Source organism: Pelodiscus sinensis, chromosome 13 (genome assembly GCF_052426305.1).
Source record: "Pelodiscus sinensis isolate ZL-2025 chromosome 13, ASM5242630v1, whole genome shotgun sequence".
Classification (NCBI taxonomy): domain Eukaryota; kingdom Metazoa; phylum Chordata; order Testudines; family Trionychidae; genus Pelodiscus; species Pelodiscus sinensis.
In genome coordinates this window covers 31,127,984-31,155,890 of record NC_143064.1, presented here as the reverse complement: position 1 = coordinate 31,155,890, position 27,907 = coordinate 31,127,984, and the positions used below count along the sequence as shown (strand labels likewise).

At 41.5% G+C, this 27,907-nt stretch overlaps 1 protein-coding gene across 2 annotated transcripts in view; it reads right to left on the bottom strand.

Moving 5' to 3' along the window:
- The window catches only part of LPAR4 (lysophosphatidic acid receptor 4), a 62,782-nt gene that overhangs the window by 18,096 nt on the left and 16,779 nt on the right, over positions 1 to 27,907 (bottom strand). Inside the window, exon 1 of one of the 2 annotated variants that reach the window (XM_006113665.5) lies at positions 7,758 to 8,386. The exons of the other annotated variant lie outside the window; for it this stretch is intronic. The gene's annotated coding sequence lies outside the window, so the exon portion shown is untranslated. Of the gene's footprint in view, positions 1 to 7,757; positions 8,387 to 27,907 lie in introns of those variants that run through there. 2 annotated transcript variants of the gene reach the window in all.

The window sequence follows — 27,907 nt, the reverse complement described above, 5'->3', positions numbered from 1 at the left end:
ACTCCTGGTCCTACAGCCCCTTTTGGAACTAGCAAAGGAATATAAAGTGTCTGAAACAGGAGGCAGCATTGAGGTTGTCCTTAGAAACTCTTCTTCACTGAATGTGGAAAGGGAAACCTGATCTATATCAGTTATAACCCAAAAGGGCCATGCTTTGTTTCCTTTTGGATTGATCAGCACTGTTGTTGACTCAGTTCTAACAGCCCTTGGAGAGTTAGAAGGCGTTTCCTGTGTATGGTGACTTCCCTGTGCTGTATCTGTTTTGTGTTTAGCTCATTAAAACATTTTCCTCTTAGAGCATGGGTTCCCAAACTGGGAGGCGTGAAGAAATTCCAGGGGGGGTGCGAGGCAACCCAGCCTCCCTCCCCACCCCATCAAGTTTTGCTGCCCCGCTCAGTTCCTTTTTCCCCTCCCCCCACCCCTCAACAAGTTTTGCTGCTTTTTTTTTTTTTTTTTTTTGGCAGGGGTGGTATGACGGTTTTTTCAAAAATCAAGAAGTGGGGGGCGTGATGCCAAAAAGTTTGGGAACCACTGCCTTAGAGGAATAAACTGACTTAACCCATGATCACATGCTGACCTTCAAGGCAAGATAAGTATTTTTCTCTCAATAAAAATGCCTTCTCAGATGTTTCATCCCCTAACCCATTCTAACATTAGGGCTATGTTCCAGGAGACATTATAAAATTTCACCATAACATGTGTGTACACTGATCTGGTAAAACAGATGTTCAGTTCAAATATATGAATAAATTATTAGTGGTAAAAAGAGAACTCAACCTTTTGGGCCTAACTTTCCAGGGAATCTCAACATGATATCTAAAGACTGAGACTGTAATTTTGCATGTCTTTTTTCATGCCCAAGTTTCTTGCTGGGTGGCTCTCTATACACTGGTACACCTAGATCTAATGCAGTTTTGTTGTTGGCCAGCATAGCAGTAGACTATGCAAAATCTGAAAAATCCGATAGAAAATGTAATACAGAAATCAATCAGTAAAAAAAAAAAATTCTATAAAAACCCTGTGTTGCTTGTGATCTAAGCAGTTAGCCAGTATTTGGAGTTTGGTAGGTTGTTCCCATTAGGAAGAGAAATTCATGTTGGAGTCAGTATTTCTTTGATACAAACCTATTTATTTACAAAGAATGTACAAAATTCTATTTCCATGAACACAAGATGAATCAAACAGGAGGGAGTTTCTTTGCTCTGAGCTTTAAGTCTCTTTCTAGCCAACACTCTGCCCAAAACGCTCCCCCCTCTCTTTTGGATTTCTCTATCCCATGTTTCGAGTGCTTCCCTTGCTATCTTGCTTGGCTCTTGGCCTGCATCTTTGCACGATCTCTGGGTGCTTCTGATCTCACATCTGTACACCTCAATCAAATAATAGCCAGTAAAAACCCAGTGCCCAATATGTCAACTTTCTGACCAGCCTTGCATATGACCTGTGTTTTGGGAAGTGGCTCCCTAGTCTTTCATGTACCTTACTATAAAAGGGAACTTAAACCTATCTTACATTTATCCTGAATGAATAGTGCCGGATTGGCCTTTTCAGCCACCAACGACGCTGTCCCCGACGCTTTCCCAGACAATCCGACACGAACCAAGACGAGAACTAGGATACGTCATCCATGGTCAACTGACCGACGGAGGCCAACTATAAAAGGGAACTTAAACCTATCTTACATTTATCCTGAATGAATAGTGTCTCTCAAGCGATTCAAAATCAATTGATTAATCACACTGTTAAACAATAATACTATTTATTTAAATATTTTGGATGTTTTCTACATTTTCAAATATATGTACAGTATTTCAATTACAAAGCAGGATAAAAAAGTGTACAATCCTCACTTTGTTTACTTTTAATTACAATTACTTGCGCTGTTAAAAGAATTGTACTACAGAACAATCTCTTTATGAAAATGCAACTTACAAATGTAGAATTATGTACAAAAAAACTGCATTCAAAAATAAAACAATGTAAAACTTCAGAGCCTGCAAGTCCCCTCAGCACTACTACTTGTTCAGATAATTGCTTAGAGAAAGAAGTTTTTTTTACATTTGCAGGAAATAACGCTCCCCACATCATCTTTGCAAATGTCACCAAAAAGTGAGAACTGGTATTCGCATGGCACTGTTATAGCCAGTGTTGCAGGATATTTATGTGCTAAAGATTCATATGTCCCTTCATGCTTCAGCCACCATTCCAGAGGACATCTGTCCATGCTGATTACAAATTCTACTCAATAACAATTCAGATCAGTGTGGACTGACACAAGCTCATTTTCATTATTTAAGTCAGATTCCAGCAGAAGATTGATTTCATTTTTTGTGGTTCTCTTCTTTAAGTCCTTCATCAGAGTGTGGCTCTTTTAAAACTTCTGAAAGCATGCTCCACTGCTCATCCCTCTCAGATTTTGGAAGGCACTTCAGATTCTTAAATCCTGGTTGGAGTGCAGTGGCTATCTTTAGAAATCTCACTTTGACATTTTCTTTGTGTTCTGTGAAATCTGCTGTGGAAGTGTTCTTAAAATGAACATACATGGGCTGGGCTATCATCCGAGATTGCTATAACATGAAATATACAGCAGAATGTAAGGTAAAACAGAGCAGGAGACATGCAATTCTCTCCCAATCACAAGTTTAATTAATACATTATTTTTTAACTAATGTCATCAGCATGGAAGCATGTCCACTGGAATGGGGACTGAAGCATGAAGGGGCATATGAATGGTTAGCATATCTAACATGTAAATACCTTACAACAGCAGCTACAAAAGTGACTTGCAAAAGCCTGTTTTCCCTTTCAGGTGACATTGTAAATAAGAAGAGGCAACATTATCTCCTGTAAATGTAAGCAAACTTGTTTGTTTTAGGGATTGGCTGAACAAGAAGTAGGACTGAATGGATTTATAGGCTTTGAAATTTTACATTTTGTTTTTAAGTGCAGCTATGTAACAAAAAACTCTACATTTGTAAGTTGCTCTTTTAGAACAAAGATTGCACTACAGTACTTGAATAAGGTGAATTAAAAATACTATTTTATCATTTTTACAGTGTAAATGTTTGTAATAAAACTAAAATATACACTTTATACTGCACTGTAAAGTCAGTCTTAGTTGAATGCGAGTTAGCAGCCCCTCCCCCCAACCTTGAGTGTGTCTGTTCATTTGTAACCACAGGTTAGGTATTGTTGATGCCTCAGGTTGGGTAGGGTTCAGCATCTAGACTGCATTATGTGGTCCTGCATCCAACCAGCCATATCCCAGACTTCTTACCACCCTCCCAAAACGTGCATTAGCCCTTTGTGGTACAATGGGAGGAAACATTGACTGTGAACCAAGCTTGACTGTCCAGAGGACAAAGAGAGTCAGCTTGTGGGATATTTCTGATAGACTCCCAGAACATGCATCTATTAGGACAGTGTCTACGCTGCAGACTCAGGCTCAGACCCTCAAACTTGTGGAGCCCTAGGATCAAACCTTGCATTAGCATGATTTGTGTGTAGACAGAAGGGGAGGGATTAAGCTTGAGCCTGAGTTTGAAACCTGGGATTACACTGCAGTGCGGACATATCACGAGACTACCACATGGTTTGGACCTTAGGTATCCATATCTTAGAGGTCACAGTTACTTCGCCAAAACTAATGTAAACTGACCTAAATGCTTGATTGGTGTTTTCACGGTAGAGTCTTCACTGTCTCACAGAGAAATGTTCATATTCCTAACTGGCCTTCTCCGGTAAACTGGGCTTTTACAGTAAAACGCCGATGGTCCGGCATCTGATGGTCCAGTACTCCTGATGGTCCGGCACCATCAGGAACCCCAAAGTGCTCCGGGCAGCCGGACCATTGGAGCTGCTCTGCTCCCACCTTCCCCAATTCAGCCGCTGCTAAAACTGACCAGCGGCTGACTCCAGGAAGCCAGGGGCAGAGCAGCTCTGCCTCCGGCTTCCTGGAGTCAGCCACTGATCAGTATCAGCAGCGGTTGACTTGGGAACACCTGGGGCAGAGCAGCTGGGGTGCTGCCGGGTTGGTCCAGTAGCGCCGAGGAGCGGCGCTGCGGGACCAACCCGGCAGAACCCCAGCTGCTCTGCCCCAGGCATCCCCAAGAGCAGCTGGGGTGCAGCCGGGTTAGTCTCGCCACGCCAAGGGTCGGCGCTACCGGACCAACCTAGCAGCACTTCAGCTGCTCTGCTGCAGGCGTCCCTGATTCAGCTGCTGCTGAAACTAACCAGCAGCGGCTAAATCAGGGACGCCTGGGGCAGAGCCAGACTATCGGAAGGGGGGGCTATGAGGGGTCTGGGGTAGCATCCTCCCACCCCACCCTAGACCCCTTATAGCCCCCCCTTCCGGTAGTCTGGCATATTTGATAATCCGGCACCCCCTGGGTCCTAAAGGTGCCGGATTATCGGAAGTTTACTGTATTTTCTTTTGTAAATTGAAAAAAAAAAATCAGTAAATTATAATGAAAATACATAAGAAAGGGGTGGGGAACCTAAGGCCTGAGGGCCAGATTCAGCCCCCAGCTTAGTTGGATCTGGCCCCCAAGGCTCAGGGCTCCTCCCCAGCATTGTTAATGCTCCAAAATCACTAGCCTGGGCACCCCTTATGCTCTGGTGTGCCATGGGAATGTGGGGAGTGTCTTTTTCCTTCTCAGTCAGGGACCGCATCAGTAGTGAGGGTTTGTGGGATTTTTTGTGTATGTGTTTCTCACTTGTGTGTGGCCCGCGACTGATGTTGCTGTCAGCAGTCTCTGACCCTAAGGGTCCCCACCCCTGGCATCAGAGAAAACACACAAACACACACACACACACACACACACACACAAGTGCTAAAAGCTAACAGACAAGGAGAGTTGTAACATCTTACTCCTTCAGTAATAAACCATAGCGAGCAAAGCTATAATAATGGAATAAAGCTAGAATGATTTAGAATGTCTAGAATAAAGCTAGAATGTCATTACAAAAATGCAGATTCAGAGAGACCATAATTTCATTCCCATAATTCAATTTCTAGATACCATATTTCCAAGAATGACAGAGAATGGTGGGGAAACTATAGTATAGTTTGAGGGGAGGTGGTGTTATTTTTGAGTAATGAAATACCACTTGTGTTTAATGTGAAAACAAAAACATCTTATGCAAAAAGTCTGTATCTGCAAGTTCCAAAATGAAACCCTGAAAATGCTGGAAGAAAATTAGCTTTTCAGACGTGACTATGTGTGAATATACTTAAGTATTACAAAAAACATTTTGAAGCAAGTTATTGTGTTGTACATGTTCATTTCTAAAGTTGAATGACTGATGAACATTGTTTAATTTTATGGTTGTTTACACATAGATAGCTCTGTGCAAGCATGTAGTAACCTCTGTAATGCTTCAGAGGAGAAGCCATGTTAGCCTGTAACTAGAAAACCTTAAAAACAACTAATAGTCTTACAGCACACCTTAGAGACTAACAAAAAATGTAGATGGTATCATGAGCCTTCATGTGGGTTGTGCCCACGATGATACCATCTACATTTTTTGTTAGCCTCTAAGGTGCTTTAAGGCTTTTTCCCTGTAATGCTGTTAATCCTGTGAGATATGGCAGGATTTTCCCTATTTTGGGAACTTAGTGGGGCTGGTTTTGTACCACTGAAGTCAATAGGGTCAGACTCAGACCCAGCCCGCATGTAATGGTGTGAATTTGCTGCAGAGTTAGCCTGGAAGTGTGTGAGCACACTGCAAAACCACACCCAAGTCACTGTGTCCTCACTGATGCTTCCTTCTTTCATGTGTTTCATTAGGACTTCTGTGGGCACATTCCATGATTCTTCATGCTGCAGTAAACTGAGCTGCTTTGATTCTTTTCCATGGAACAGTGGGATATGTTCCGTTCTGGGTACACAGGGGGAATTGTAGGAAGACATTGGGGGATTTAGCCTGCACCCTCACTGAAAAGTGGGAGGTTTATCAGCCTGAGTGAAAGCCGAATTTAGGCTCTAACCTGGGGTTGAAAGCACTTCTCTCAGGTGAGAGTTTTTATGGGTGTGTAGGACAGTAGCATCATACAGGTAAAAGCCTGGCCTAATTCTGCAGACAGAACCCAAAGTGGCAGTACAAGGTACTAGAATGTAGGTTTCCTAGTCCTAGTCCTGTGTGCTATCTATTACGTCACACAGTCTCTAGAAAAAAGAGCCACTGCTAGGGTTGCATCTTTCCTGCTTGTGAGTGGCAGCACTTAGAAACAATTAACAGTAATATCTTACTTCTGCCAGAAAACATGACAAGAGAGACAAGCTGATGTATTTTCTTTGTGTCCCCTGTCAAACCACACATTCTGAAATGAAAGTTAATAGGCATGGCTCTATTTGTACTTTGTATGTTCTGAACTTCTATTTCCAGAATTTAAAGGGCACTGGTCTTGTCAACTGACCTAAGCTTTAGTCAGAAGTCTCATTTTTAAACTCTAAGGAGGGAAAATAAATGTACATTCAGTTCCTTCTTCCTTTTCCATGTTTTTCTGGACTTTCTTTTTAAGTTAATAAGCTTTGAACTCTTTAAGGTAGTAAGGATAGATTCCTACTAAGGTTGCTTTGGCTTTCCTAACACTAGTAGAAGAAGGAGGACGGAAAAAGTATTGTAGGGTGAAAGGATATCCTCATTGAGCGTTGAACTTCCTCATCCTTTAGGTCTTGCTAACTATTCAATCCATATATTGGAATAATAAAATTATAGAACTGCCTTTTCTTTAAAAAAAAAAACCATCAACGCTGTTATTTAAAAATATCTGTGCTGCAAATCATTCTCAAGAAGGTGAAAAAGACTGTTATTTTTATTGTAATTCTCTTATTAAAACATAATACTTTATTTAAAAAACTAAGCATGCATAATACATTTTACAGCTTGTTATATATACTTATATAGCCAAATCAAGTTCCCATTGAAATCCATGGGAGTTTTGCCAGTAATTTCAAAGGGAGCAGAATTTGACTGTAAATTAATGCCAATTAATTCTTTAAAATAAACAAAAGTGTTACAAAATGAGAAATTTGACTCTCATAATCAATTCTGGAAATATAGCTTCTGTGCTGCAAAGATTTAGGCACATACTTAACTATACTCTTACCTTTATACACTATGATAGTGCACAAAACTAAACATATGCCAGCCTAAATTAGCACTGTTGAATATAAAGCTCACTTGTTAAATCTAAGTCAAACAGTATTCTCTAGTCACTGATTTCAAAATGTTAAAAAATGTTCTAAACAACTTATTTTTTAACAAGCTGCTATTATTTGAATTAGCTGAAACAAGCTAATTAAACACAACTGTGACAGAGATCCTTAATTTCTCATACTGACTTCAGAAGATAGTGTGCATTACAAACATTCATGGCAAGCAAGGAAGCAGTTTTGCAGAGTAATTGCATTCCAAAAACATGGAGGTAATCTTTTCACTGTAAACATGTTGCTACATCAGTGTGAGAAACTAGGACTTCTTTCATAAAAACAATATTGTGACTTGGGCAATAGGAAGGAAATCTTTCCCCTGACAAAAGTATTGCTCAGTTACTGCTAAAATATTCCACAATATTAAATCTGGTGGGCTAGATTGATTTCCAGTAAAATAATTCTGTGGGCTCCAAAAAAGTTACAGCAGGCAACAGTCCGACCCAGTGGATTAGAAAGTATTAAAATCAGATTCTCAGAGCTGACATTAAATCTATACTTTTGTAACTGAACCAGAAAATAAATAAAATAACAGTAGTAACTTACCCAAGAGATACAGGATTAGAGACATCGTGTCTTCAGACAGCTACCTAGTTAGCAGATTTCAGATAGATTCCTCTCTGGCAGTCCATAGATTTCTCCATGTTTAATGAAAGTTTGTTTAATCCCATAGGTAAAATCTGCTGCTCTACTGCTTTACTAATTGTTGTTCATCCTTAACAACGTGAAGCTAGTAGAAGTTATCTCCATTCCTTTGTTAGGGGAGAAAAACTTCTGAATGTTGCAGCCATCATGCCTTAGGAAACAGAATGCAAGAAAAGGGCCAATGTCTATGCAGGATCAGGGGGAAGGGGGAACTCTTGGGGGTCTCAATAGGAAATGTTTTTCATTGGATAAGAAAGTATTATTAGCAGCTGTGATCCCGCCCCGTCCTCTGTGCTTCATCGTTCCTTAGTCACCAGTCGCAGTACTGATTTGTGTTTTCTCCTAAAGCGCCTTGCCCAGGAAAAGCATCCTTCACAGTTAAGAATTAGCAGCTTAAGTACAGCTTGACAATAGATAAAGCTTTATTTCCTGAGAGGTTAGCTGGCCGACACAGCCGGTGGGAGTGTGCTTTGTAGCAAGGCAAGCAATTGTTAAGTGGATAGCCACGTCTAAAAGCTCAAAGTTTGGTTTCCATAGCTATTCTGATTTCCCCCTTCAATTAAAAGCGGGGAGGGCGAGAAGAGATTTCTGTGTCAGGCATGCACCAGAAAACACCAGCCAGCAGCGCACTTTATAAAAGTAATATATTGCCATCTTTGCATATTATCTCCAATTCTATGTGCAATTGTATAGTGAGCTAGAACTGATTACCTCTTGCTCTCAAGACATTTGCTCTCAAAGCCTTAGGTTCCCGTTTATAATGTTTAGGAAGACGTTTATGGAGATTAGAAAAGTTACAAACCCAGTCTGCTAAATCTTACCGGCTTAGTACATCTGTCTCCTGATTTACCAGTTAACTAGGAGTTTTGTTTCTCTGTCTTACCTTTAATGCCAGCCCTTCAGCTAGGAAAAGGCTTTGAGGTGTTTTTTGTCTGGGAGGAAAAGTAATGTTAGTGGATAAATTATTCAGCTTTGCTTTCATATGGTTTCTTTCTTCCCAGCTTTCTCAAGCCCTCTGTTTGGGATCCTGAATCTGCGTTTAAATTTTAGTCTGTAAAAATTAGCCAGACAGTTCACATGCCCTGATTTAATTTTGTTTATTCTCCTTTTCCTCTGCTCTCTTCTGGCTGCTCTCATAGGCAGTCAAGGCCAGTAAACAACTCATTGTGAAGCTGGAGTGAATGAGCTAGTGGTAGGTGACAGAGCACTGCAAAAAGAGAATTCTCTGTCTTGCTCCTACAGAAGGGGAGGAGGGACGTGTCCAGTGGACTCTCAAATAACTTCCCACATCCTAGCAGCTGTGATTCTCAAATGCACAGACATTGCGGTAGCCTTTCCCTTGAACATAAATGAATTCCATCCTGTCAGGATTCACTAAAGAGACCTACATAGATTCAAATGGCAAGTCAAGAATCTGCAAATGCTTTTAGATGCAATGTGAAAATAGGCCACTTTTCCCTTTTGCACCTAGGATTTAAAGGTGTGAGAGAGAATATAGTTGAATAATAAAGCTAGAGCTGAGGACATAGCAGCTGTATTGATTTACAGAGCAACCTGTAACAGAAAGCACCCCCTTACAACCAGATTAATCACATTTCAGTGGGCAAAGAATATGGGACTGGAGGGGTTGAGGAGACAAAAGCCACTATCTCAATCCAAAACCAGGGTGTAGGGCTGCAGACAGATTGAACCCCTGTTCCTGAAGTCAGTACCCCAGTGTATGGGCTGGAATATAGTAGCCACTGCCCTTCCATACTCCTAGCATTAGGTATGAGGGACACTGACCATATAATGGCAGATTGTATAGTCTATTCTCCCGTCATGACCACTTCCCGAGCCAGCTTGTGCTGGTCTAACATAGGCATGTCTACACTTAGGAGTTATTTTGAAATAACAAGGCGACCATCCACACTACCAAGCCTGTTGTTTCAAAATAAGGGGCTGGTTATTTTGAAATAACTCCTGCTTGTGAAGAGAAATAAGCTTATTTCAAAATAGTTATTTTGGAAGTTATTTCAAAATAACTTATTTTTAAATAACCTAGTAGTGTAAACATAGCCATAGAAACCTGTTCAGCGCACAGGTGTGCAGAGAACCTATCCCATGCACCAGTACGGGTAAATGACAAGATTCCCTACATCTTTGGCTGAATGTTTTAAATGGTGTGGGGGCCTTGTGCTGGCTTTTTTCCCCAAAGTAAACAGTACTCATAGATTTATAAACACAGGAAAGTTTGATTTGGCTTCCTGGAAAAGAGACAATCAAGCAACTTGATTTTTACCATAGTAGGTAATGGGAGTTTTAGTGCTGATTTCAGAAAGACTCTTGGGCCTTTGCCTTTCAGACTGAAAAACAGAAACTGTTTCATTAAGTTGCTTCTACATGCCCTCTGGACAAATTAACTAAACCTGAAATCTGCACTGGAGGTCACCCTGAAGGTGTTCAGGGAAAGAACTGCAGGTTAGCTGATTTAAAGCTGTTCTATTGGGGCTCGTCTACATTGGCCCCTTTTCCGGAAGGGGCATGTTAATTTCACGAGTCGTAATAGGGAAATCCGCGGGGGATTTAAATATCCCCCGCGGCATTTAAATAAAAATGTCCGCCGCTTTTTTCCGGCTTTTAGAAAAGCCGGAAAAGAGCATCTACACTGGCCCTGATCCTCCGGAAAAAAAAGCCCTTTTTCAAAGTAGGAATAAGATCCTCCGGAAAAGGGCTTTTTTTCCGGAGGATCGGGGCCAGTGTAGACGCTCTTTTCCGGCTTTTCTAAAAGCCGGAAAAAAGTGGCGGACATTTTTATTTAAATGCCGCGGGGGATATTTAAATCCCCCGCGGATTTCCCTATTACGACTCGTGAAATTAACATGCCCCTTCCGGAAAAGGGGCCAATGTAGACGTAGCCCTACTGCCTTCCTGAAGAGAGAGTGGAGTGGCTTTCCTGCCCCTGAGGAAGTTCATCCCATCCCCCTTTCTAATGATTCCAAATAATTCCTTCCAGACTCCCAACCAGTTTATTTCTGGAGTTGGAAAGAAACTTCTCCCATAAGCAAGTTATTCCATAATTACCAATTATAGGCTCTTTTTTTTTTCTGGAGCATGACTTACAAACAACTGCAAGAGACTGAACTAGAAGGGTCCCTGTCCTGGTCCAGTACTGCAGTTCCTAGGGCTCTGGAAATACAACCTTTCCCCTATAGAAGGTACCTGATTACACTAAATGTCAGTTATTTTTCAGAAATGTTCCCCAGGTGGCATATCCCTGGTTCCCTCACAAGGCCTTTTCACATACACAAACACAGCCCCCATCCTTCCCCACTTTCAGTTAAACAAGCAGAACACTGTGCTATACCATCTATAAGCTCAGGATAATTTTTTTCAGCAATAAAATATACAAATAGCCAACAACTTGATCTTAATGTAAGTTTATTTGCTAAATAAAAACGAACAAACAAAAAGAGGGGAGAAGATGTTGACTCCATCCTTGATTACAGTTTGGGGAAGTGTTTCTTTGAAGTGGAAAAACAAATTAATAGATTCCATGATTTTTCACTGCTCAACCCATCCTGTCACTTTTGATTCCGTGGGTTTTCTCATTGACTGGGGGGAGCATGGAATTTTGGGGGGGGGGGGCACCCCTTGTTAAAATATTGGGAGTATATTAGTAATCTCCAGCTATTTTGGAAAACAGGGGAACCGGGCTTTTTTCTTTATTGGGAACCACACAGATGCTGAGAATACAAAACATTTTCAGCAAAAGTGCCACCAGGCCTTTAGAACACATCTACTTGTATATCTTATTGTACAAGGAAGCCCTACAGACATGTTCTTTTCTATCATACCCAAGCTTGTATCAGTAATCCACTAACTTTGTCACATTCTGTCTTGATTAGATGCATGTTACATGCATTGAATTTAAACAAAATTGACTTTCAAAAGCAAATTTTACTACCAAAATGGAATATCATAATTACAAATTATCATTTATTTCTCTTGCTGAATCTGCCATTGCCTTCAGTTAGAATCCATACCCAATTGTGCCTAAAAGTCTACTTATACAGGTAGTGTTCCTATCTCAAAGTACTTACAAATGAGCTACTCAAAACTGTGATTTTTGGGGAGAGGGTGGGAAAACTTCAGATTTGGCAATACTAAAAAGTAAATTTGTATAAGTTTTGCTAAATTGTTCTGTTGTTTACAAAAAAACCTCTTCAAATTCAAAAAAATTAAAGCTATTTTTTCAATATTTTAGAAACAATTCATTTTGATTTTATATTCAAATAAATTTTATTTAAAAAAATTAAAATATGAATGCCTGAAATCAAAATAAATTATTTTGTTTTGGTTCAAACAGAACATTTTTTGATCTAAAACAATTTTTTCAATTACTCGATTCACCAAAATGTTTTAAAAACCTTGGTTTTGGTTTAACCTGAAACTGTTTTTTTCCAATATTGCCAATGAACTAAAAAAATCCATTCTTCACCCTACTTTACTTCCAAAGAAGCCAGTACAAAGTATTGAATCAATCAATATATAAACATTATAGTTATTAACTGTTCCCAAGTCTCCTCCTTTTACATGAAGGATTTTTTGTTTCCTTTATTTTGTACAAACCAGACTTAATCTGTAGCTAGTTTCTGCATGATTTATAGCTTGATATTGTAGCATCAGCCATATATTCTGAAGTAGCATATTGGGCCTGTATAAAAAAGCATTTCTGTATATCTTATCAAAGTCATGCAAAAGTCTAGGGAGCCAAGCTAAAAGCACCATTTTTGTTAAAAGTGATACTTCCAGAAATGTTACTACAGTATTTACAAATTATTGCTGTAATCCTTATAAGGATTATTAAATATTATATCACATTAGCTCTCAGAGAATCCATTCAGAATCAGGGCCCTGTTTTGTAAGAGACCTATAAAATCAGAGGTAAATATATTGTTCAGCAAAGAGTGTACAATTTGAAGATAATCCGTGTATAAAGGAAGGAGGAGATGAAGGCAATAAAATATTTACCATTTGTATTACAGGAGAAATGGCAATGACCTTCCCCCTCGTGTTTAGATTTCTTAGTGTTTGCTGTCCATACATAGATACTACTCAGTTTAGTTTTGTAATGACATAAATTTTGACTCTCTGATCTGCCACTTGCTCACCTGACCCAAGTCATGTTGGCATAGCCATTGAAGTGACTTATAAGCCCCATCGGTGAAATCATCCTCAAGGAGAAATGTGAAGGAGAGAGAGAAGATAGCATCACACATCAAGTCAGGGTGAATATATGAAGTCATCATAGTCCATCAGTATGGTGATGTTTTTAAAGGCACAATAGTAGTGAGATCACTGCCATCCTGCTTTGGAAGTTGGTTGGTTTGGCAAGATGGACAACCTGGCTGTGAGTTTATGAATGTGTTTAGAGACACTGGGCTGGCTGAAAACCAACATGTTTTGGGAGGTTAATATGAAGGGAAATGAGTTCAGGAGAGTTGGCTGTGTTTAAAAGAAGCCTTATTGAGAGTGTAGGAACAAACCATCCCAATGTGCAGAAGGAACAGCAAATATGACAGGCAACCACCTGGCTTAGCAGAGAAATCTTCGGTGAGCTTAAACACAAAAAGGAAGCTGACAAGAAGTGGAAACTTGGACAGATAACTAAAGAGGAATATAAAAACATTGCTTGAGCATGCTCAGGTGTAATCAGGAAGGCCAAAGCACAACTGGAGTTGCAGCTAACAAGGGATGTGAAGGATAACAAGAAGGGATTCTACGAGTATGTTAACAACAAGAAAAAGGCCAGGGCAATTGTAGAGCCCTTACTGAATGAGGGAGGTAATTTAGTGACAGATATGGAAAAAGCTGAAGCACTTAGTGCTTTTTTTGCCCCCGTCTTCACAGACAAAGTCAAATCCCAGATGGCTGCAATGGGCCGCATTGTATGGGAAGGAGGTGAGCAGTCCTCAGTAGCGAAAGAACAGGTTAAGAACTACTTAGAAAAGCTGGACATGCACAAGTCCATGAGGCTGGATCTAATGCATCAAGGGAGCTGAGCGAGTTTGCTGATTTGATTGCAGAGCCATTTTTGAAAACATGGTGACAGGGGAAGGGCTCAAATGACTGGAAAAAGGCAAATGCAGTTCCCATCTTTTAAAAAGGGAAGAAGGAGAATTCAGGCAATTACAGACTAGTCCGCCTCACCTCAATTCCCAGAAAAGTCATTGAGGGGATCTTTGGGGAATTAATTTTTAAGCACTTGGAGGAGAGGAAGATTATCAGGAACAGTCAACATGGATTCATCAAGGGCAAATCATACGTGACCAATCTGATTATCTTCTATGATGAGATAACTAGCTCTGTGGATAAGGGGAAAGTGATATGCTTTACTGTAGCAAAGCTTTTGATATGATGATCCATAGTATTCTTGTGAGCAAGTTAAAGAAGTATGTCTTGGATCAATTGTTTATGAAGTTGGTACAAAGATGGCTAGATTGTTGGGTTAGATCAACGCCTCGATGTCTAGTTGGCAGCCAGTATCAGCGGTTGTTCCTGATTCCAGTTTTGTTCAACATCATGATCTGGATGATGGGATGTATAGCACCTTAAGCAAGTTTGTGGATAACACTAAACTGGGGGGAAACATAGGGTCCAGAGTGACCTAGACAAATTGGAAGACTGAGCCAAAAGAAATCTTATGAGGTTCAACAAAGAGAAGAACAGAGACCTGCACTTAGGACGGAAGAATCCCAAGCATTGCTAGGGAGAAGTGCAGAAAGGGACTTGGGGATTACAGTAGATGAGAAGCTAGATATGAGTCAACAGTGTGCCCTTGCTGCTAATGGCATATTGGGCTGCAGTAGTAGAAACATTGACAGCAGATTGAGGGAAGTGATTATTCCCTTCCAACTAGCACTGGTGAGGCCACATCTGGATAACTGTGTCCAGTTTTTGGACAGCCCCCCCCCCCCCCCCCCCCACACACACACACACATACACACACACTACAGAAAAGAAGATGTGAACAAATTGGAGAGAGTCCAGTGGAAGGCAACAAAAATAATGAAGGGTTGAGGGACGTGATTTATGAGGAGAGACTGAGGGAACTGGGTTTATTTAGTCTGCAAAAGAGAAGAATGAATGGGGGGGTAGATTTGATAGCAGCTTTCAACCACATGAAGGGGGAATTGATGCAAAGCGGAAGGAGTCAGGCTATTCTCAGGCAGATGACAGAACAAGGAGCAATGGTTTCAAGTTGCAGTGGAGGAGGTTGAGGCTCGATATTAGGAAAAACATTGGAATGGATTACCTGGGGAGATATAATCTCCATCATTAGAAGTTTTTAAGACAGGGCTTGACAAAGCCCTATCTGGAATTATTTAGTTAGGGTTGGTCCTCTTCTGAGCACAGGGTTGGTGGTCTCCAACCTTTTTATACCCAAGATCACTTTTTAAATCTCAGAACAGGAGAAGATCTACCACCCCGCCCCTTCCTTGAAGCCCCTCCCCTTCCTTGAAGCCCCGCCCTCTCTATTCTCCTCCTGTCCATCACTTGCTATCCCCAACCCTTACTTACACACTCTGATAAACAGTTTATTTTTAAATTATGCGATACATACAATTAAAATCACGTGTTTATAGTTATGAAATAAATGGTCTGTTTTTTATTCATGCTATTTAAATCTAAAATGAAGCATTTATAATTATACATTTTGTGGGGACAGAGTACTGTGGCTGGGGGCAGGGGAGAGGGAACAGGGTGCTGGGAGGGCAGAGGACAGGATTCTGCAGCAGGGGACAGAATGCCAGTGGGGACAGAGTTCGGGGAGTGGGGACAGGAGTGGGGACAGCATTCTGTAGTTGGGGACGGGAGTGGGGACAGGGGAGTGGGATGCCAGTGGAGGCAGAGAGTCCCCTGCATCTCCCTCCTCCGAGCATTCTCCCCACCCCGGAAACCAGCGCGTGCCTGCCCCGGGCCGACCCCCCCCAGGGAAGCCCTGCGCGCGTGCCTGCCCAGGGGGCCGACCCCCCCACCCACGCAGGGAAGCCCCGCGTGCACGCGCCTGCCCCGGGGCCAAACCCCCCCCCGTGCAAGAAAGCCTCGCGCACTTGCACGCCTGCCCAGGGAGCTGACCCCCCCACCCACGCAGGGAAGCCCCGCGGGCGCTTGTCCCGGCACCAACCCCCTCCCCGTGCCGGGAAGCCCTGGGGCCAAACCCCTGCACGCCGGAAGCCAACACTACCTCCGTCTTCTCTGGAGGTAAGTAGTGGGGCTTCTGGGGTGTGGGAGGGAAATGGGGGCGGGGCTTACAGGATGCCTCGCGAGCAACTGGTCGAGGCCTCGAGATCGACCAGTAGCTCGCGAGTGATCGGTTGGTGACCACGGCCCTACACTGAACCTACTGGGGTTAAAACCCTGTGGGCAGAGGAAGTCCTGCCGCCTTCACCAAGACTGGGCATGTGCCAAATACTGGGGCAGCATAAAAAGGAGCTGCTCAGCTCATTCTGGGGTGGCCAGCAGAGGAGAGAGACCTCCAGCAGGGGCTCCAGAGCTACTTTGAAGAAGATTCAGATGACAGGAGCCGGGAACCCAGGAGACCGCTGCAAGCTACCAGCAGTGGAGGAGCCTCAGGGAGAAGCAACTGTAGGGGAACAAAAGCACCCAGAAACAACATGGGATGTTGCCTTACCAACACTGGTAGGAAGTGACCCTGGGAGGGTGGTGGAGAGGTATCTCTCACCCCTGTGAGCTCAGTGTGTTTTGGTTGGATTCCCTGCCGAGCGAGTGGTAAAACGCTCTGCCGTTCGTAGGGTACTGTGTTGAGACCTGGTGGATTAGGGTGGGTCAGAGTCCCCTTACCAGGGCTGTTGCCTCCAATTTATTGACTCTGGCCATTAGGCAACACTGCCCTGAGTTAAGAGTTCCCACTTTTACTTTTACTCTGGTCATTAGACTGTGTTGTCCTGAGTTAAAAGGCTACTCCTGATTGACTCTGAACTTTACGCCATGCTACCCTGAACTAAGGGCCATCCTTCTTTATTGACTCTGGCCATTAAGCTGTACTGCCCTGGGATAAGGGCTAACCCCTATTGACTCTGGCCATTAGGCTGAACTGCCCTGAGATAGGGACTACCCTATTAACATTAGTCATTAGGCTGTACTATCTTAAGCCGAGGGTTGTTTCTCTCAGACTAAAAGGGATTGCTGATGACGCGGAAACCAACAGGGCAGCGTCCACACCCCTGAGTATTCTAACCCCAAGGGATGGGGGTGTGCATACGTCATGACAGTTGGGCTTCATGACTTCCTGATGTCTTTTCCAGCTCTACTCATCTATGAAGTTTCACAGTACATTTAATCTGCTTTTTTCTGATATGAAAAGCAAAACTCTCTTGAAGTTTTTGACTCCTCTCTCCTTCTCCCAAAACCCACACAAGTACAAAGGAGACCACAGTAGCGAATAGCCTGGTGCCTAAGGCACTTGCCTGGATCATGCAAAACCCAAGTTCAAGTCAGCTTGAAATCAGAGTCTTGCATAACCGGTGCATTTGCCTGGAGCATCAGGCTGTTGGCAACATAGGTGAGATCTCTGATCTCTGGGCATCTTTCTCTCTCTTACCCAGTCAGTATTTATACACCGTGGAACACCTCGAGCTGGAGAGATTGAGGGAGATCAACTCTATGTAGTGGTGATTCCGCAACGGTTAGAGAGTGGGATAGAGCCCTGCATCCAACCCAAACCCCATGGGACCTGATTACAAGTGCCAGGTCTGGACTGGGTTGGGTAGTAAAACAATCAAACCTTGGGTTTGACTTGGGTCAGCTCTCCTTCTCCATCTGGGATTGGCATTGGTGCGTCTGTGTGTTCTTCTTGGACTGGAAACCACCATCTCTCCAGCCTGTGTTCTAGGATATGCCTGTCGAGGAGTGTGAGCTCCTCTCACTCCAGAGAATGCCCATAGGACATCAGGGGGCCACCAGCCACATAGCGTCTGTTGCACTGTCTGCAAGAAGGAGGAGGACGGCCCACCCCTAGGGGCAGAAGGTAGAGGCAGCAGTGGCAACTCAGGTTTCGGGGAAAGGGTGGGATTAGATATATGTGGGTGCATCTACACTGCACCGTGGCTACGCAAACTGTGTATCTTACTTCAATCTTATTTCAAAATAGCTTATTTTGTAATTTGGCGCTGTCTACACAGTGCCAAATTTCGAAATAACTCGCTATTCTTAAATGTCCCATACTCCTCATGGAATGAAGTTTACAGGGACGTCAGAATAGTGAGCCCAAAATAACAGGCTTGCTGTTAAGATGCAGGATATATCCCAAAATAGCGTTGCAATGTAGGCATAGCCTCTGAGACCCAAAATTAGGCCTGGGCAGACAGCCAACTAGGCTATTGAGAATTCTGATCTCCCTTTGTCTCTCATTTTGAACTGAAATTCTATCTTGGACTCAAGGAAACCTTCCATTTTTTTTAATTGAAATAAAAACATTTTGGTTTCATTTTTTGATTGGGGAAAAGGTTTTGTAAAATTGTTCAACCAGTTCTAACTGTAATAATCCATGGCTACCTGCTACACTGCATGTGTGTTTGTTGGGAATACAATTCATTGTGAACTTGTGTTTCTAAAATATTTTCCACAGCTGCCGTAAAGAAAATCTCCCGTTGCAAGCAATTGACATCTCCAGTATCATGGGAGATGAAGGCCAGTTAGGGAGCCTGGCCCATATGCACAAATGGAGGTCTAAGACTCATGAACTACAATTCCCATAAGACACTATGGCTGCTCAGGCATAACACAGGTTAAAATGTATCCACTCCAAAAAGAAATACTTCGATGTTTGGTTGACAAAAGTAAAGGTTTTGATTCAGTGGGCCCCAACAAAATATTAAATTTTAAACATTTAGATTTTCCCACTAGAATATAGCAAAAATTAAAAGCAAAACTTGCATTTTCTTGCTGAAAATTTCAATTTTGCAGAAATAACATTATCTATTGAAAAACACTTCAATGGAAAATTCCAACCATCTCTAGCGGATACTATTCAGTGCCCACTGGTGCTGCATTACTTAATGGTTTGTCAATGTTTCCATTTCAAATTCTTTTTAATCATAATAATTCACTTTGGAATCAGACTGGGAATGCAAAGTATCAGCCTGTTGAAGCTTTTTAAAACATACATTTGGAAGGAATCAGTTTAGTCGTATTAAAAATTAGGACTAGACAATAAAAATAGAGATTTAACATTTGGACTGATTTGCAACTTTAAAAAGTTTTCACATAATTTTTTTTAATGTTTTATTGATTTGGCAGAACTAAATGTTCCCCTATTTTCTCTGACCCACAGGGTTTTCCTCTAATAAAATGAGAAGATATTTTTTCTCTAAATGTTTGTTTAAACCTAACCCTCTGCAAACTATGCTAACTCTGTGACCAATGCTACAGACCCTGTGCTTCTAAAACTCTTCCTTTGGCTTCAGTGGGAGTTTTAGATGTACAGGGGCTGTCAGATTAGGCACTATCTGACTATTTTCCAATATACATAATCCACTAAGAAATAGGATTATTCAATCAAGATGAGACCCATCAACTAGCAATTATTTTCATATAGAACAGCCTTTAGCCCATACTTGTATTAGATACAATTAGCTGGGTACAAGGGATTTAGATTAAGTACCCAGGACGTTTATTTAATTATGAGAGAGAAAAAAAGTAAATTGTACAGTTTTGTAGATCTGTCAACATAAAAATCTAAAAATATATTAAGTGCCTTGATTTCCACGTGCATCCAAGCTGTCTAATTTTTCCTCACACTTTTATTTTGTCTTTCATGTGTGCCAGGAGGTACCAATAAGCTCAGATTATAATAGTTAATAATACTTACCTCTTATATTGACCTTTACATCATCAGTCGATCTCAAAGCATTTTACGAAGAAGATCAGTATCACTATTCTCATTTTACAGGGGGGAAATTGAGGCAGGGAGAGAGGAAGTAACTTTCCCCAAGATCACCAGGCAGGCCATTAAAAATAATTAAAATAAACGTGAAAGTCAGGAACTTTGGAGAAAGAACATAGGAAACCATCGTAATAAAATATGTAGTGTTTCTAAACAGACTTGAAAGAAATCACTTTATTAAACTCATGGGATTGTGTACATGCAACAATGTGTTGTGCGTGTGAATGTGCATGAGCAATGCATTAACGCTCCTCTCTAGAAATATGTATTGGAACTATGAAAGACTCATTCCACAGTTGTTTAAGCACTGGTTAATTTGCAAATTAACTCTGAGAAGGAAAGTATCATTTCCAGGTACTATTTCCATGCTTGTACTAGTATTCGTAACTATGCCATAATTTAAATATATCTAAGTGTGATATTAGAACAGATCTCTCCTGGAGCTGCTTTCTGTAGGAAAAGAAGACTTCATGTAAATTTCCTTTTTCTGAAAACCAAAAATGGATTTGCAGTTGCTACTCCTTTCATAGTTTGTTTTGAAGGGAGCGTAGACTTAGGCAGTCTGCCACTGCCAGTCTCTTTGGACAGTGTCTTCTCTATGCTTCGTGGCATCTGACTATCCTCGCTTTTCACATCTCACAGTGATTTAACTGTACTCTTCCAAAAGTACTTCAGCAGTTTCAAAGTCTCTAATTTTTCTTCTCCACTGAGGACTAATTCATTTAAGAAGTTCCCAACATACTCGCAGGTAATTTTTCCCTTTAAATTGGAACAGTTTCCAATTTTTCAGCACCAGATCTAGCACGGAACATCAGCCCCTTTCAGAAACTGCATCCATGACTGGTTTAATGCTGTAATATTACTTCAGGCAGGAAGTACCTGAACACTCACTCACTCAGAAATCAGTCAGCCAAAACAAAAAACTGCAGTGACCTAATTTAGTAAGAGAACTGGATGGGCCGATTCTTCTTATCCATTTGAAAGGGACTAGTTTTGATATTCTCTGCCTGTGTGTTCTTCAGAGTTCTTTTTTGAATAAATACTTGTTTTATCTATATTATTTTAACAAGAGGCGCCATTTTTTTGAGAAATTCTGGAAAATGGAGCTGGTGTTTTCGTACAAAGCTGTTTTGTGACCATTGTCACACACTGCTAGCAGCAGAAGAGTAGCTACCTGATTTTAATGCTCAGTAATATTAATTTTATTTTACCAGAGGAGGATTCTTTGGCATATAATTTTTCTCTTTTAAGAGAAGTGAAATGGTGGCCACTGTTCTTCAGTGAATTACAACTGTCTAGGGAAACCCAGCTGACATTAATGGAGAATATATGGTTTTCTGAAGAGAGTATAAAAAAAACCCCCACTCCTATTCTAATTGTGTTCATTACTATTATATCCTGTTCCAATTCTCAAGCATCCTGCAGCATGTTCTGTCATAGTAGGACATAACCATACATTAACAAGTTTCTTTGTTAACGGGTTGACCACATTATCAGCAGTTACCATGCTGGTATAACAATATTTCCCAGTACTGTAGAAGATTCCTGAAATATATTAAATATATACAGTAGTAAATGATGAGTTTTAATGGTCACTATGGAAATACCTTCAGTCCTGCAAAAAGGAATGTGAGACTCGCTGAAAGATGAATTATGACGTAACGTTCGTGGGACTATCTACTTAAAAACTGTAAAATGAACAAGAATTTAGTGCTCAGATACTAGAGAGAGGCCCAACATAATAGGTAAATAGGGTCATAGAAGAGCATGAATCGAGTGACGAGGAAGTATTTGAATTCAGCACAGATTACATGGAAGTTATGTTTCAACAAAACAATTTTGGAGAATAAAAAATCCTGGTGACCCTGTTGTAATAGGATGTATTAACATGCATGAATGTAAAAAGGAGCTGGAGCATCCAGGACAAGACAAAGTGCAAGCATACAGTAGATTATAACTGTGCTGCAGATTAATACTAGGAACAGGGAGGTGAATATCAGGAAACGTTTGCTAACAAATTTGCTATTAGGTTTTGGTATAATTTCCCAGGGGAAGTAGCAAAACCTTGACTGGAATCATATCTAATTAGATTACATAAAACAATTGAGCATATACAGAGAGACTTCCTGCATTAGTGGAATGAAGATATGATCCACAAGGCACATTTCCATCTAATGAGAGTTGTACTGGCACTATTAAAATACTACTTTATTCCTCCTACGGATACATTTTGCAGATTTAGAACTTAATTTTATTATTGTTTCTTGCCTTGTTCCACTGTCAAGAATCCGTTGCTGGTGTGAGGGGGATTAGAACAACTGGAAGCTGTCAGTTTCTGGGACAAACACATCCTAAACAGCAGGGTACTTTTTGTGCTTTTAGATTTACCAAAAGGAATCCTCACTAATCTTTTTCCTGTCTCCCTCTAGAGGGCAGCTGTTTCCCTCATAATCAGTTGTTGCAATCTCCTAGTCAGTTTGTTTTCTATTTTATATTTCATGACATTGCAGAATTTGTGGGATTTTAATTCTGATCATCAGATGCAGAGGTCTGGTGAAATATTGATTTATAACACAATAGCTTCTCCAGCTGTCTGAATTATATCAGTTAAGTGTCAGATGCAAATACTGATTCCACAGCTACAGAGTTGTCCAATTTCACCAGGAGTGATAATACCTCTTATTTTGTTACTAGTTTTCTGATAGGGAGAGGGAGAATTTATAAGAAATAGGCAACGTTTTGAAATTATATTTTTATTTCTTGTATATTTATTTGAATACCTATTGAATTAAAATCATAATATTTTAAGGGCTCTGCTGAATTGTAGGGACTCCATGGCCAAAAAGGTTTGGGAAACCCTGTTATACATATATATAGATAGTGCTTTGAAGAACCAAGTACAACAGTCCTGCAAACATGCATGGGCTGCTATTGTCAGTGAATGACAACGTGTGCTATATAACCTCAGCCATGCAGAATGCAATGCTATACACAGACACAAAACCAATTCTAACATTATAATCAAAGAGGGCACTGTAGTCATCATGAACAGAATAGATTATGAAAAGGAGGCTGACAGACAACTCACCTATACCAGATTCTACAGGCTTCTCTCCTCTGCTCCCACTAAAGAATACAAAAACAAAAACCAAACACTACACCATCTGCTCATGAAACTCCATGCTATAATTTGGGACCAAATCTACACTCCCCCTCCCCCCCAAATCTCCGACCAGGAGTTTTCTATCAGCCACCGAAGCCTGGAAATCCCAGAAGACCCATCATTTCAGGCATTGGCACACTTCCAGAAGGATTAGCTGGTTATTTTGACTCCTTAGCACACCTAGCTACCTTTAAGATACCTCCGACTTCCTGAGGAAACTACAGAACATCAGTCATCTTCCTGAATACACCATCCTGGCCAGCATGGATAGAGAAGCTCTTTACACCTAGGCCGTGTCCAGACTCAGGGGTTTTTTCGGGAAAAGTAGCCTTTTCCTGAAAAAACTTCCCCTGCGTCCAGACTCAAGCCGAGTTCTTTCGAAATTATTTCGAAAGAACGTGGCTTTTCTTTCGATGGCGGTAAACCTCGTTTCACGAGGAAGAACGCCTTCTTTCGAAAGTTCCTCTTTCGAAAGAAGGCGTTCTTCAATGTAAATAGGGCTTCTTCAAAAGAGAGCATCCAGACTCGCTGGGTGCTCTCTTTCGAAAAAGCGGATTGCTCTTTCGAAAGATCCGCCTGCAGTCTAGACGCGATCTTTCGAAAGAGGCTCTTTCGAAAGATGCTTTCGAAAGAGCCTCTTTCGAAAGAAGCCTGCAGTCTAGACATAGCCCTACATTCCACACGATGATGGAAGTGTTCCTGGCAGTCAGGAACACTATCCCTGATGACACCACTGCGCACCTGGTGACTCTGTGACTTTGTCCTCACCCACAACTATTTCCAATTTAGGGACAACTTATATCTTCAAGTCAGCGGCACAGCTATGGGCACCTGCATGGCCCCACAATATGCCAGCATCTTTATGGCTGACCGTGAACAACGTTTCCTGAGCTCTCACCCCCTAGCACTCTTACTCTACTTACGCTATATTGACAACATCTTCAACACATGCACCCATGGGAAGGAGACCCTTGAATAATTCCAAAAGTATTTCAACAACTTTCACCCCACCATCAACCTTAGCCTGGAGCAGTCCACACAAGAGATCCACTTCCTTGACACTACAGTACAATTACATGACGGACACATTTCCACCACCTTATACCAGAAACCTACCAACCGTTATACTTACCTATATGCCTCTAGCTTCTATCCAAGACACATTTCCCAATCAATTGTTTACAGCTGGGCCCTAAGATAGAGTTGGACTTGCTCCAATCCCACAAACACAAATGCCTACAGGATCTCTATCAGGCATCCTTAAAACTTAAATACCCACCCAGGGAAGTGAAAAAAACAGACTGACAGAGCCAGACAAGTACCCAGGCATCAGCTTTCTCAAGATGGTCCTAACAAAGAAAACAGGAAACCACTGGTCATCACCTACAGCCCCCAACTTAAACCCCTCTAATGCATCATTAACAATCTACAGCCTATCCAGGAAAATGATCCCTTACTCTCACAGGCCTTGGGGGACAGTCGAATACTCGCCTATAGACAACCCCCTAATCTGAAAAAAATTCTTTCCAGCAACCACGCAGCACACCTCCATCATACTCATCCAGGAACCCACCCCTGAAATCAACTCCGGTGCCAACTCTGTCCATACATCTATACAAGCGACATCATCACAGGACCTAACCACATAAGCCACCACATCAGAGGCTCATTCACTAATATGATCTATGCCATCAAGTGCCAGCAATGCTCCTCTGCCAGGTGTATTGGCCAAACTGGACAGTCTCTATGACAAAGGATTAATGGACACAAATCAGATCTTCAAAATGGTAACACATTGGGGAACATTTTAATCTGCCCGGGCTCTCATTAATAGAGCTAAAAGTGACTATACTTTTACAAAGCAATTTCAAAAACCAGCTGGAAAGAGAAGCTGCAGAACTTGCCTTCATTTGCAAATCTGACACTTTTAATCAAGATTTGAACAAAGACATGAATTGGATGGGCTGCTATATTTAACATCCTAATGACATCAAAAGCTCAGTATTGGGCACTTACAGGCCACTCTGTTAGCCTCGTTTTGCACGGACACTCTAATTAACAATTAACAATTTTTTCCCTTCTCTTTCCTTCTCCATCTCCTCTCTTTTTCTGCTATTTATTTGTACCTCTGAACCCCTTGCTCTATTCAACTGAAGAAATGGGTTGCACCCGTGAAAGCTCAGAATACTATCTACATTTTTTGTTAGTCTCTAACGCGCAAGGGTGGGCAATAATTTTAGAAGAGGAGCCACTTTACAAATTTTTGAAGTGGCCCCAAGCTGCACCGGAAGGGGCGGGGCCTCGGGAGGAAGGGAAGGGACCAGGATACTGCCATGCTTCCCCGTCCACAGAATCTGAATGGCTTGGTGGTGGGGGAGAGCATAAAGTCTCCCCCATCCTCCTAGAGAGAACCATTAGTTGTTCTGAACAGCTGGTGGTTCCCTCTAGGAGCCCATGCCTCTGGCGGCAAGAGGAGGCTTCACGTGCTTCCCCTTGCTCCCAGGCCAATCAGGCCAGAGGGCGGGGGGAACACACAAAGTGTCTTGCTTCCTGCTCTACAAGCACTATGTGCCCCTGGCGGGAGATGAGATTTTGCGCACTCCCCTGTACCCAGGCCCTGACTGGCCTGGGTGGTGGAAGAGCAGCAGGGTGTCCACGGCTGAATCAACTCACCCGTGGAGGCCTACTCACCCCTGCTCTAAGGTGCTGCAGGACCATTCATTGTTTTTTAATTTTTTTCAGCCCTCTAAAGAACAGTTAAATGTGACAGTAGGAATTATTCATAACTGAATATTCTTACCCCTTTATCTTTAAATTAACTGGTAATGGACTTTCTATGTCTCATAACACACCACATTTTTGTCAGAAGTGAGAATTAAGGGACTGCCACAGACTTTGCTGAGTTTATTTGTTGGGGGGTTGTTTGATTTTTGTTTTTGGTCATTCTCTCACCCTTTTGTGTAATCCTACTAATTATTGCTTTTCACACTTGGGATTAGAACCTTTTTTAATGATTCTTCTCTCATATTTCAAACATGATATACTTAGCCAATGTGGACCAGATGCAACCACTTAAAACCAACAATGGCTGGGTAAATCTGGTTTAAATGGTGATACTGTATCCAAGTTTTAAAACTAGCTCCTAATTGATGGTACCTGACATCTGATTATATTGTGGTTCTGTCAAACTATTATTATTTTATTACTTATTTTTAGTGTGTGTGTGTGGGGGGGGGATTCTGCTTGTTTTTTTCTTCAGAATTATTAGGAATGTCAACTCAAATTTTGCTAGATGAGTTGTTGAGGGGATGGAGAGAGTAGGGCTCAGATGATATTAGCTCTTGCATCTTAATCAAAGAATGGAGCTTGTTGAACATTTAACAAAGATTTTCTTTCTCCAGAATCTAAGCATTAATGTTAAATATATGTTTTAAAAACAAACAAAATAAAACAGAGTTTTAGTTAGTCTAATTTATTAGTTTAATGTATTTTTTCCTTCCCATCTCTGTTCAGTTCGTATTTCTCTTTCTTGGTTCTTATGAGGCTAATTCTCTAGTCATAGAGTTTGGCAGACTGACTAGAAATTTCTAACATAATACTGAGGGAGAGAGGAGGAAAGAGGCATATTAAAAAAACAAAACCACCCACCAACATACACTTGTCAAGTCTTCTTTATTTACCACAAAATAGTTATAAAGGCCCCATTTTTACTGCAACTTCCCCTCCCCCGGTACATCATCTTTAACATGAAGTCTAGGAACACTGTTCTCCTCATCATAATTTGCTTTATCTTTGCACCAGGACCATGATCCATTATAATGATGATTGTTTAATTTAATTTAAAATTGTATTGTTCAAATAGCTATGCAGCACTGGCCTTGCTGAAACTAAAAACCATGCATGGTGCACTTTCATCTTGTTTGAGTATAATCAATTTTGTATTAGATCAACAATTGTACTGGATCAATTGTCAGAACTGAAGGACTAATTTTTGAATAAATTGCAAAGATTTGTATTTCAGTTCACGTACTGACTCACACTTTTACAAGCTAAAGGTTTGCTGAGCTTTTGTATGGAGCTGTGTAAGGCATCCTGAGTGTGGTTTTTAGGATTGCCAGGTGGTTTCAACAAAAATACCTGACACACTTGACATTACATCACAATCTACATTACATCTTATTTAGAAAATAATGGACATTTATATTTTCTCATTTATATTTTCTCCATTTGTTTCCCGAACAGAAAACTCAAATACTGGACTGTCAGATTCAAAACCGGACACCTGGCAACCCTAGTGGTTTTTATAGCTGCATGTAGTACAGAAAGCTTCCAAATGGCCTGATCAGAGTTCCTAGTTCCTGTGCCTAGTTTTAAGCTTGCCTCCTTATTGAAGGGCCAATCCAGTGATGAGAATCCTAATTTACAACCTCTGGCTCTTACTTCACCTGTTTTATGGAGGATTACTTTCTGCTGGATGATTAAAGGTTTAATTCCCCTCTCGCTTATGTAAGTTTTACATGTGCAATTTCATTTACTGCAGCTGAACTCCTCCTGGTTGCAAAGGAGGGGAGAACTGGGCTGAAAATTATATCTTGCTCTTCTCACAGTTGGAGGGAACACAACTTTATGGTGCTCTAGAGTCTTTGTGGGGTATCAGTGAATTAAATCCCTTTTGAGCCACGCAGCCACATGGTAGTCTAGCAAGGGCTACGCACCTCTCCCCAGCCCTGGACCAGCTCTGGTAGAGAGAAGTGCCTCTTCTTCAGCCCCAGTCCTGGACTGCTTTGGGGGAGAGGGCTGGGGAGAGTCCTCACTGCAGCCCTGGAGGCAGCCTGCACCCCAAGTCCCTCACCCCTGGTTCTACCCTGGAGCCCTCACTCCCCTCAAGAGCCCTCACTCCCACCTCTCTCAGCCTTCTTCCCCAGCCCTGAGCTCCCT